This window comes from Ceratotherium simum, chromosome 38 (assembly GCF_057802395.1).
Source record: "Ceratotherium simum simum isolate JZ-2026a chromosome 38, ASM5780239v1, whole genome shotgun sequence".
Lineage (NCBI taxonomy): Eukaryota > Metazoa > Chordata > Mammalia > Perissodactyla > Rhinocerotidae > Ceratotherium > Ceratotherium simum.
Genome location: NC_141937.1, coordinates 18,410,474 through 18,423,137, shown reverse-complemented (window position 1 = coordinate 18,423,137; position 12,664 = coordinate 18,410,474). Strand labels below are relative to the sequence as shown.

Here is a 12,664-nt window from a genome sequence, read left to right as displayed (position 1 = left end):
ACACATTATCATCCCACTTTTTGAGCACAGAAAAGTAACTTATCCTAATTTCAACGAATTTAGAAAACCAAAATCTTACGGCTGCTTGGTACTCCAGGCCAGTGTGTGTAAAGTTTACTTTCACATTCTTCTTCAGACTTGGCTCTTTCTCATAGATCGCTTTCCCCCCTGTCACCTCCGTGAATATCTAATAAGTCGTATCTAAGTATAGGCTCCTCATCAGTTGTAAGATCTCAGCATCAAGCACAGTGTCTCAATACCCTGCTGAGAGCAATGAGATAATTACCTCTTAATGCTTATATTTAATTTCTAAAGTTGAAGTACCAAGTTATCTATGATTAACATAATTTATGATAGACATCTAGTGAATTTTGGCTTGTTCTTAATGTTTATATTTTGATTACATAATATCATGCTTAAATTTAAAGACCTTCTTTACTTTACAGAACATTTTCTGCAATGCTTAGGTTGTAATAACACTTTCACTATCCTTGAGCTGAGGAGAATTTCTCCTCCCTGTCATGTCACCGTGTAAGTTTTCATATACAGCCTTATTCTTCTTGTTATTTTTAGAATATTTCTGATTTCGTAGCATTAGATTGATCTTTTATAGTGACCATCATCCCTTCTACTTTGTTTCAAAATATATTAATTATTTTCATACAGGATATTAATGCTAAAATCTAGTAGTTCCAGAACAAAGACCAGATAAATGAGCTTTATGTCCGCTCTGAATGTGACCATCGAAACTAATGAACATCCTTCTCACGATGTAGTGTAGTCAGTGAGTTTAGATTTAAATTTTTTAGTAGTAAAACTCTTTGTGCTATTAAATTTAACCTAGAAATCCAATATATAAAGCATTTAAAAAATAAAAAGAAGAAGAAGTGTCCTGGTTAATTGAGGGTCTGGCCCACTTGGACCTTTAGATTTCAAGATGCTGGAAGAAATCTTCCAAGGATCTTCAGAGTATGATTTAAAAAATCATTGCTCTTGATGCTGCCCTAAACCCTGACTTGGAATTACACCGCATCGAAGGGATTTTCGACGAATCAAGTGGTTCCAACCCCAAATTACCCAAAGCAAACAGAGGGATAAAATCCTCAGAGCTGAGACGAGAAGGGCCCTCACTTGTAAAACAAAATTTTTAGAAATCATTGTTGATTGTCCTATATATGATATTCTGCTAGTTAATTATGTATAACTTTCAAGAATATATCTTTTGAAAAGTCGTTATAGATTAAATCTATCTAATGATTAGTTATATTCAGCAGACTTGATCTTTGGAAAAGCATACTGATTATTACAGTTATAAAAACCAAAGTAAAAATATTTCCTTGAAATCTTTTGTAAGGTTAGGCAAGACCACTGTCTGAGTAGTGTCCATTTCTCACTTAGACTTGAGATCTTACAAACCTTACAATGAGTAAGATCTGACTCTATTTCTCCATCGCTCACTATCCTCAAGACCATAATAGGGGAATATTGGCAATTTCCATATACAGAACGAGCGTGATTTTAGGCTATGTTTATCACAAGAAGAAATTAGCATCAGTTACCTTGATCAGAGTTTCTTGATCTTTGGACCCTGCCTCTTCTCACCACCTTCATTATTTATTAACCATGCCATTCTGCCAACGGCTTTCTCATGAGAAGGAGTCCCAGCAGTAACAGAGTACACGTATCTTATGCAGTTAGGCCCACTACCTCAAAATTAAAGATCCAAATAAAGAAAACTCAGAGAGATAATATTTTTTGTACTGGCTTTATAACAATTCTCCAGCATTTGGAGCTCCTTCTTAGACAAATGCTTAGGAATTTTCATTGCAATTTCATTTAATAGATCTGTCCACTTGTAACAGGGCAAAGATTACTCCTTTTAGGTTCAAACCATTTTGTAATCATACATATATATATATATATGTATATGTATGTACACATTGGTACATTGTATTGGTACATGTACATATTGGTAATCGATATAGTGCCAAGTTCCCTTACATGATTAAATAATTCACAGATATTTAACTCTTGAATATATCTTTGCAATTTCGGGGTAAAGATAGTGAAGTCAAGCCTGGTAACATATTTTCTCGATAAGAATATACAAGAACCACAAAAACACTACCAAAAATAAAAAAAAAAATCTATAATTTCTTGCCATAAACTCAAAACAAGGATGCCAGAAAAGAAAAGGAAAATTTTGCATAGCCTGACTTTGAACTCCCCCTCTTTTCCCCAAAGTCAATTTAACTTCCCTGAAGTTAAATCTAATTGACCTCAACATTTTCATGAATATCCATAAATCACCCTGGTTAGTAGGAAGGACATGGCTTTTAAGCATGCAGCTGCAGGGGACAATTGTCTCTGACAGAAGCACAAGCAACAGAATACTAAGGTGGATTAAAGGAATGATTCCAGTCCAAACGATATCCCACACCGTACAGTGCTACACCACTGCCCACTCCAAGCCCTAGTTCCAGTAAGTGAAGTGAATCAGGATACAGGAAACTTATCATTGAAAAAGAGAAAGTAGAATGCAATTCCTCTAAGCCTTTATATAATCAACTAAGATCCTCTCTCACCTGCCATAATTTCCTAAAACACAAGTTATATTTAAATCCTCACACTCTAACTCTGAGAGGAAGACAGACCTCAAGACAGAGGAGAAAGGAACCAAAGACAATTTACTCCTCAAGTATCACGAAAACAGAACCAGCTGTCAATACCAAACGTGGAGAGGATGAACAGAAATAGCACGATTCTGTGAAACAGAGGAAAACAAAAGTTAAACAGAGGAAAAGAAATGAGGAAGAAAAACCAGCATACAGAGCAAAAAAGAAAAAAAAAGCAAGGAATAGAAAAAAAAAAAACCCAAAAATGCTTCTCACAGGAAAAACTTAATGAGAACATAAGTTTAATTTTTAAAAATTAAAGAGAGTAAAAAATGAGGAGAGAAAACAGACTTTGAGATAAAGAAACAACTGAAGACAAATCAATACCATGCCAGAACTAATAAATAAAAAATGAAAATGGTGAAGAACAATATAAGTTACTAAAAATAGCAAAATTACTAAAATAGATGAAATGAAATAAGTGCAGGAAATTTAGAGAAAAAAACAAAATCACTGACAACCATACGTTTGAGTAGACTGTCTTTTTCTTTCCTCTTCATTCTACCACATAACGTTTATTACTAAAGCGAACTGTTTTTACATTGTTTTATAAATATTTATTTAGATAGAATTTATATAAAATGAACTACGTGTATTTTAAGTGCATAATTTAATGTTTTGACATATATATGTACTAAACAACCACTACAGTTAAAATAGTGAATATACATCACATTCAAAAACTTCCTCATGTCTCTTTGGAATCTCGCCTTTCCCTCTCTCTCCACCTCCTTCCCATCCATAGACAACCACTGATATGCTTTCAGTCACTAAAAATTAGTTTGTATATTCTAGTGGTTGATATAAATGGGAATCATACAGGATGCACTAATTTTGCCTGTCTTCTTTCACTTAATATTATTATTTTGAGATCCATTCATGTAGTTTCCTATATCAACACAGTTATATGTCACTTAACGATGGGGATATGTTCTGAGAAATGCATCGTTAGTTGATTTGGTCATTGTGTGAACAACATAGAGTGTACTTACACAAACCTATATAGCCTACTACACACCTAGGCTATATGGTATTAATCTCACAGGGCCACCGTCACACGTATGCTCCATTGTTGACCGAGACGTCGTTATGTGGTGCATGATTGTAGTTCATTCCTTTAATTGCAGAGTAGTATCCCATTGTGTGGATACAGCACACTTTGTTTATATTTTCACCTGTTGATTCACATCAGAGTTGTTTCCAAGTTTTGGCTATTACAAATATGTGCTAACAACATTCATGCACCAGACTTTGTATGGACATACGCTTCCATTTCTCTTAGATAAGAGTAGAATGGCTAGATCACGTGGTAGGTGTATATGTCTACCTTTATAAGAAACTGCAAAACTGTTTTTCAAAGTAGTATCGTTTTACATTCCCACAAGTAGTCTAAGAGAATTCCAGTCTCTCCATATCCTTGCCAACATTTAGTACGGTAAGTCTTTCTTTCTTTTTTTTTTTTTTTTTGTGAGGAAGATCAGCCCTGAGCTAACATCTGTGCTAATCCTCCTCCTTTTGCTGAGGAAGACCAGCTCTGAGCTAACTTCTATTGCCAATCCTCCTCCTTTTTTTCCCCAGAGCCCCAGTAGATAGTTGTATGGCATAGTTGCACATCCTTCTAGTTGCTGTATGTGGGACGCAGCCTCAGCATGGCCAGAGATGCGGTGCGTTGGTGCGCGCCCGGGATCCGAACCCGGGCGGCCGGTAGCAGAGGGCGCACACTTAACCACTAAGCCATGGGGCCGGCCCAAGTCTTTCTCATTTCAGCCATACTAATAGTAGTGTAGTGGTAGCTTATTGTTTTAATTTACATTTCCCTAATGATTAATCATGTTGAGTATCTTTTCATGTGCATATTTCACATCCATAAGTCTTCTATAGCAAAGTGTTTGTTCAAATATTTTGCCCATTTTTATTATTTGTTTTAAGAATTCTTTATATATTCTGGATACGGTCTTTTATCATAAATATTTGCACATAGTTTATTTCTAATCTTAGCCTTGTCTTTTCATTCTCTTAAAAATGTTTCTCATAGAGCAGACATTTTTACATTGGATGAAGTCCAATTTATCAATTTTTTTTCTTTTATGGTTGTTTATCTAAGAAATTTTTGCCTAACCCAAGTTCACAAGGATTTTCTCCTATGTTTTCTTCCATAAGTTTATAGATTTACATTTTGTATTTAGGTCTATGAACCACTTTGAGTTTATTTTTGTATATGGTCTTAGGTAGTAATAAAAGTTTTTTGTTGTTGTTTTTGTTTGTTTTGTTTGTTTGCATATGAATGTCCACTTGTTCCAGCATCATTTGCTGAGTATCGTTTCTCCAATTAATTATCTCAGCACCTTTAACAAAAATCAGTCATCCATATATGTGATTTTATACTTGGATTCTCTATACTATCTTTTCCACTGATCTGTCTATCATTATATCAATACTCACAGGTTTTGATAGTATATTTGCATATTAAGTCTTAAAATCAAGTGCTATTAACCATTCAACTTTATTCTTCTTTGTAAAATTTGTTTTGTCTGTTCTGTGCCCTTTGCATGTTTATGTAATTTTTAGAATCCGTTAGTCAATTTCCACAAACTATCCTACTGTGGTTTTGATTGAGACTGCATTGAGTTTTATCAATTTCAGGAGAACTGACATCTTAACAATACTGAGTCTTCTGACCAATCTACTTCAAAATCAATTTTGATGTTAGCTGCAGCTGTTTCATAGGTGTCCTTTATCAGGTTCAGGAAATTCTCTTCTGTTCCTAGTTTACTAAGAGTTTTTCTCAGCTATGGATTTGGAATTACATTAAATGCTTGTCCTGTGTCTACTGTGGTGAAGATACGTTTTCCTTTTTTAGTTTGTTGACGTGGTTAATTATATTGATTGATTTTTAAGTGTGACACTAACCTTGAATTCCTTGGATAAACCCTATGTAGTAACTATGTTGTCATATATTTTTGCATCCTACTGGATTTAATTGCTAAATTTTTGTTAAGAATTGTTGCATCTATGTTCATGAAAGATGTTAGTCCAGAGTTTTCTTTGCTGGTGATGTCTTTGTCTCTAGTTTTGGAATTAGAATAATGCTGGATTCATAGAATGTGTTGTTGAGCACTCAATTGTCTTCAATTTTCTAGAAGCATTTGTTGAAGATTGGTATTATTTCTTCCTTAAATATTTAGAAGAATTCACCAACTAAGTGATCTGGGCCTGAAGTTTCCTTTGTGAGAAAGTTTGTAACTACAAATTAAATTTAATAGAATAGTGTTATTCAGATTACCTATTAACTTAGAGAAGACTTGATGTATTGAGTGAGCTTTGGCAGTTTGCGTCTTCCAAAGAATTTGTCCACTTCATCTCAGTTGTTAAATTTATTGTCATGAAGGTGTTCGGACTATTCTTTTACTATCCTTTTAATAGCTTGTAGAAATTGTATTGATGCCACCTCTCTCATTGCCAATACGGCAATTTGTGTCTTTTTGTTTCTTTTCCTGTTTTGCCTTACTAGATATTTATCAGTTTTATTAATTGTTTCATAAAACCACTTTTGGTTATACTGACTTTATTGTTGTTACTGTTTGCTATTTCATTGATTTCTGCTCTTATTATTATTTTCCTTCTGTGATTAATTTGAGTTTAATTTGCTCTTCTAGTATCTTAAGGAAAAAGCTATAGACACTGATGTGTGACTTTTTTTCTCTTTTCCAGTATTGGCTTTTAGTACTTATAATGTTCCCCTAATTACTGTGTTAGTGGCATCTCACAAATTTTGGTGTGTCTATTTGCATTTTCATCCAGTTAAAAGTACTTTAGATTTCTTCTCTGAACTACTAGTTAGGTTGAAGTTTATTATTTAGTTTCTGAAAATTTCTGGATTTCCCAGATATTTTTCTGTTATTGATTTATAATTTCATTCTCTTATGGCCAGGAAACATACTTTGCATGATTGCAATCCTTTTAAACTTACTAACACTCATTTTATGGCCCAGAATATGTCTATCTTGAAAAATACTCTGCATTCATTTGAAAAAGAATATAACTTTCCATAGATAAAAGCATAGATAAAATAATGATATGAAACTCTTGACTCTCAAAGTAAATCTGATAGGCTATATAAGCATAGAATTAATAGACATAAGATATGTCAATTAAAAAAAATCAAATCAGATAAAAAGTGTACATGAGCTGCTTGTAAATTGTTATATCGCATATGCAATCAATAAAACTGTTTTTTTGCAGGAAAAAATCAGTTTTGACAGGATTAATAAGATCAAATAATATAATCTACAGAAATAGTTAACACAGTATATTCCATTTAATTGTCATTTATTAATATTTGTTTAAAAAATAGACCTGGCAGAAAAAGAAAATAGTCATTAATATAATTGTGTAGCACAAATACTATAAATTCTAATAATTCTATTTCTGTTAAACCTTATATTGAGGATGTGTGAATAAGCATATAAAATTGCAATTAGAGAGTGGTCAATTAATTATAGAAAATCATACCTTGCATAACCTTCTGCAAAATAAAATTACCGTGAGTCTATTGCCAGAAAATTCTTACTGCATACAGATTTTAGAAAGAACACTGTATCTTTAGATTTATTATAAAAAATAACAGATAATACTAAAATTGGCAGGGTAAATTGCAAAAAATCATATGTATTATGGTAAATCTCCAAAATTGTCTAAGAAACTATTTATAATTCCTTCCTCTTTTTTGTTTTGGCTACATTTGACTTGTTTAAATGGTATCCCTTTAAACAAAAAGGAAACTCAAAGTATAATAAAATAGTAATATAACAATAATTTGCAAAATAAATAAAGTCAAACAGCAAGCGCCCTGGTGAGCACTGCAGCTAATTACTTTAGGAAGCTTTATTATTTAGAATCATTTTCAGCTCTGGAAAGATTCAAATCTCAAAGTCTCAACTAATGAGAGGATCTTTGTTTATTAATTTCTTCCTGCTTATAAACGGTGATCAAAATTTTATTGAAAAAGAGGCTGATAGCTCCCTGGAGATTGCATATTGGGGAATAAAAGTTACTATTAAGTAACATTTTCTTGAATGTTTAAGGATTTGAGAATGGCATAAGAGTTAGCATGGGTACAATAGTCACAAAAAGCGTTTGATAGCTCTCTGGAGATTACATGCAGGGAAATAAACATTTTTACTAGGTAACATTTTCTTGACTGTTTAAGGAATTTTGAGGATAGAATTAGAATTACCAGGGGTACAATATTTGATATGTATTCCAATGGATTTTAAAATGGAAGCTAATAATCATTAAAATGTCTTTAAAGATTATTTAGGACTTCTGGTTTCAAATGTGACACGTAAAGGGCTTAGAAGTCATTGCTTCTGTCCTTACAAGAATCAAGCTGAACCAAGTGAAATCAATGACTTCACTTGAACCCATCAGAAAAGTGAGGTGGCAGGGCAAACTGACACCCCCAAATCTGGAGAGTCAGGTGAACAGAGAGAAACACAGCAGAGATCAGCTTATCTGGAGCAAAACTGAATGAAGCCATAAACTGATAGGAAGACTTAACTGGTAATTTGGACAAATTACTAGAGGGTGACTGTGAACTAGTATGAGAGAGAGAAACTCCTCCAGGCTGCAGACAGAGAGACACCAACACTTTCATAGTTTTAAATTCCAAGAACCCTAACACGGTCTCATAATGACGAATAAAGAAAATTCCCCTTATTTTTCTGATAAGAGGAGAGAAAAGCAACCATTTTGAAATAGAGTCAGAGTATGCTATATGACATACATAAGCTTACTCTCCAGAGTAATAGACTTTACCAGAGACTAATCCCACCCAAGGGAGGGGCACTTCCCTGACCTCAGCACCTTCTAGCCTTCCTGTCTTACCTAAAGGAGGGTGGCCAAGGGTTGGGAGAAGGGAATAAACTAAGAAACACTTGTGAATGTCGCAGACTGGATCATAGGCCCACTAAAAGAAGGAGATTTAATCACAGAATCGTAGAATGCTTCCTCTCCCCCATATCATATCATTACATCAATAGGGCTTCAATAAATAACAGTGGATTATAGCTTAAAGAGCTGCAAGAAACACACCTCCTCTAATGAGTAGTAAAAAAGAGAAGCCCCAATGTTAAGAGGGGAGACAAAAATAAAGACGCTAGAGAAATTTGAAGCCTCTGGCTTCTAGAGCTACAGCAAACACTCAACACAGCCAAACTCCTAGGCATGTTAACATAAAACTCACACCAAAGGCCTCCTGAACTTAGTTCTTATTACTCCACAGTCTTAACAGAATGTTCCAAAATTAGTGACAGACACCAAACCACAGACCCAGAAAGCTCAGAGAGCACCAAGCAGGATAAACACCAGAAAAAATTTAAACCTAGGCATATCATACTTAAACTGCCAAAAGCAAAGACAAAGAGAAAATCTTGAAAGAAGCCAGAGGGAATAAAAATACCTTGCAAATAGTAGAACAGGGATAAGAATCACATTCTTACAAGCTTCTTGTCAGAAAACATGCAAGCAAGAAGAGAACAGAGTGAAATATGTTAAGTGCTAAAAGAAAAAAAGCAACCTAGAATTCTATATCCAATGAAATTACCCTTCAACATAGGAGAATAAAGACTTTCTCAGGCAAACAAAAACTGAGGAATTTCATTGCAGCAGACTTGTCCTGCAAGAAATGTTAAAGGAAGTTCTTCAGAGAGAAAGAAATGATATAGGTCAGAGAATCAGATCTATGTAAACAAAGGAAGAATGTCAGAGAAGGAATAAATGAACATAAAATAAAATCTTTTATTTTTCTTATTCTTAATTGATCTAAGAGATAAGTGTTCAAAGTAATAATAGTAACAATGTATTGGGTGATTATAGCACGTGGATAAGTGAAATGAATGAAGAGAAAAGAAATGTTCTAAGACACAGGAGGTAGGAATTGGAAATACTTTGTTATGAGATACCTGCAATATAGTGTTATTTGAAAGTCAACTTAGATTACTTATAAATGCATATTTCAAATTCTAGGGAAATCACTAAAAAAATTTAAGAAGTAAAGCATAATTGATATCCTAACAGAGGAACAAAAATGAAATAATATAAAATGTTCAATTAAAACCAGAGGGGGCAGAAAAAGAGCAGAAGGAAAAAAAGGAATCAGAAGATAATTGCAATGAATAGAAAATAGTTATAAACATGGTAGATATTAACTCAACAATATCAATAACTACTTTAAATGGAATAGTCTAAATACACCGATTGAAAAATAAAGATCATCAGAGTGGATAAAAAAACATAAGACAACCGTATGTTGTCTACCCATTTAAGAAACTCATTTTAAACATAAATACACAGCTAGGCTAAATGAATGGAGAAAGACATACCACGCTAACTACAGTCAAAGGAAAACTGGAGTACCAATATTAATTTCGATAAAAGCGGACTTCAGAACAAGGCAAATAATCAGAGGACTAAAAAGGAATATTACATAATGATAAAGTGGTGAATTCTTGAGAGAGACATAATAATCCTTAACATATATGCACCTAATAACAGTACATCAAAATATATGAGGCAAAAACTGATAAAACTGCCAAGAGAAATGGACGAATCCAGTACTAAGTTGGAAAGCTCAATACCCCTCTTTCAGTAACTGGTAAATCCAGAAGGCAGAAAATCACTACAGATATAGTTAACCTGAACAGTACTATCTAAACAATGTAGTCTGATAAAGTGGTCTAGTTAATAGGTCAAGGATTGTGGAGTGGAGTGGGACTTCCCGAAAAGCGGTTTGAGTAACTCATAGGGGAATCTCTCTTCCGGAGAAATGTCCACTAAGCTAGTCAAAATTAGCAAGATGATATACAAAGACTCTGGAGATTGATTAAAGGGCTTACAAAAGTTGAGGAGCATTTATTCAACAAAATCAATGAAAATTTGGTAAGAGAGACAATAGTACTTGAGCTAGAGATTGCACCTATCCCCCCATACTTCTTCCTTGAGGCAGCACCCATTATTCCACCTGTTGACACAAATAATCCATAATCAACCTGTAAATCAAAATTGGGGTGAGTTTATTATGAGCCAGGTGTGAGGACTATAGGCTAGGGAGGCTTACTTTCCCAAAGAAGTGGAGCGTACAGAGTGGTTATACACCATCCTGGAACAAAGAGCATACATCACATATGACAAGAGTATCTCTTACTACTGTCACAAGATGCTTAGCTGGCACAGCATGTTGGTGGTCAGCAAGTCAGTGGTCATAGGTGAGCACAGCGCGTAGGTAATTAATCCCTAGTTTCCAGGAAGAGATGCTTATCATTAAAGAAATGCTGATATAGAGTGAAGTTACATCCCTATCTTTAAGGACATCATTCTTGTCTTTGGTATATAGTAAATGTTTAAAGCAGATGTGTAACGTGTGCTCAACAGGCCACATCAGACCCTTTTGGAAAAACAAGATCGGGCTGAATTAGTTTTAAACCTAGTGGCTTCCTCATGTGCTCCAATATATCCTACTGCTTTTCATTTATTTATCGCACCTGATCTCCCACTACATAGCGAGGATCCCAGCCAGGAAGATGCTACAGAGTATAGTTCCCTGTTCATACTACGTTACAGAAGACCTGCTCCAGTGACCCTAGTAGCTGAGTGATGAGTTTCACCCACCTCCTAGAGGGAAAAGATTTATTCCAGGAGATTCAGCAGTCATTGAAATCAGCAGATTCTATCCTCCCAATCTGAGCTCAGGAACATTCATACTGGATGGTGGCAGCAGCTGGACGGCAGACCCAGTTACCAACCACCTCCAACACATAGCTCCCGCCCCATGGAGACGATCAAGGTGGGAGATGTCAGTAAAGAGCAAGTTCCCCATTTCTCACCACACACAGCTCCCGGCTCATAGTCCAGAGGCTCTGCCTAAGGGAAGATCAAAGCAGCTTCAAAGAGTTTCAATGCTCCACCTACCAAGGCCAAGGGGACTGACTTCAATAAGATCAGGATGTGAGCAGTTTATGTCCCAAGGCATTGTCCAAAACAATAGAGCGATCAAATAGAGCTAGCAATTAGTGGAGGATAACATCTGGGTGTGTTACTGATAGAAGTAGAACATTCAGAAGCTTAGCAGGTAGATCAAGGAAAGAGACAGTCAAAGAGCCTGACTAAAACCACAGTCATTCCTAGTGGTGAGGAAAACCATGTGCTTGCCTGAAGCTGGGATCTCTAAGACACGTCTGAAGCTGCACACTGTGGGGGAATAAACTTCACTGAATAAGTACAACCAAGTCACTAAACAAATAAACAAACAAGAATACTGAAAATCCCTAGGGGGAGATCAAGAGCCAGAGTTGCTACAAGATATTATCTAAAATGTCCAGATTTCAACAAATAATTATGAGACATGCAAAGAAACAGGAAAGTGACCCATCCTCAGGGGACAAAAGCAGTCAGTAGAAACTGCCTTTGAGTGAGTAGACTTAGCAGACAAAGATTTCCAAGCAGCTATTATAAGTATGTTCAAAGATCTAAGGAAAATATGTTCAAAGAATTAAAGTACAATAAGAATGTCTCAGCAAATAGAGAATATCAATAAAGAAATATAAATTATTTAAAAAAAAACAAATGGAAATTCTGGAGTAGAAAAATGTGACTTGAATGAAAAATTCACCAGAGATTCAACAGCAGATTTGAGCTGGCAGAAGAAAGAATTAGCTAACTTAATGACAGATCAATAAAGATTATACAATTTGAAAACAAAAAGAATGATGGAAAAGGAACAGAGCCTTAGAGAAACGTGGGAGACCATTAAATGCAGCAAAACACCACATACTGGAAGTACCAGAATGAGAGAACAGAGTGAGAAGCAGAAAAAAAATTTGACATAGTGACTGAAAACTTCCCAAATTTGATGAATAACATTAATGTATCAAGATTAATTTCAAGGAAGATTAATTTTAAGAAAGAGAAAAGATAATCCACAAAATGTGAGG

General features: G+C 34.8%; 1 long non-coding RNA gene across 8 annotated transcripts in view; it reads right to left on the bottom strand.

The window, feature by feature from the left end:
* LOC147912256 (uncharacterized) overlaps positions 1 to 12,664 on the bottom strand; it is a 71,024-nt gene that overhangs the window by 34,982 nt on the left and 23,378 nt on the right. For 3 of the 8 annotated variants that reach the window (XR_015550132.1, XR_015550129.1, XR_015550134.1), the window contains 2 exons: positions 1,560 to 1,707; positions 80 to 264 (listed from right to left, as the gene is read on the bottom strand). The exons of 2 other annotated variants lie outside the window; for them this stretch is intronic. This is a non-coding gene — a long non-coding RNA (uncharacterized LOC147912256). The remainder of the gene's footprint in view (positions 1 to 79; positions 265 to 1,559; positions 1,708 to 12,664) is intronic. 3 more of the 8 variants (XR_015550130.1, XR_015550133.1, XR_015550131.1) reach the window with 2 other exon arrangements.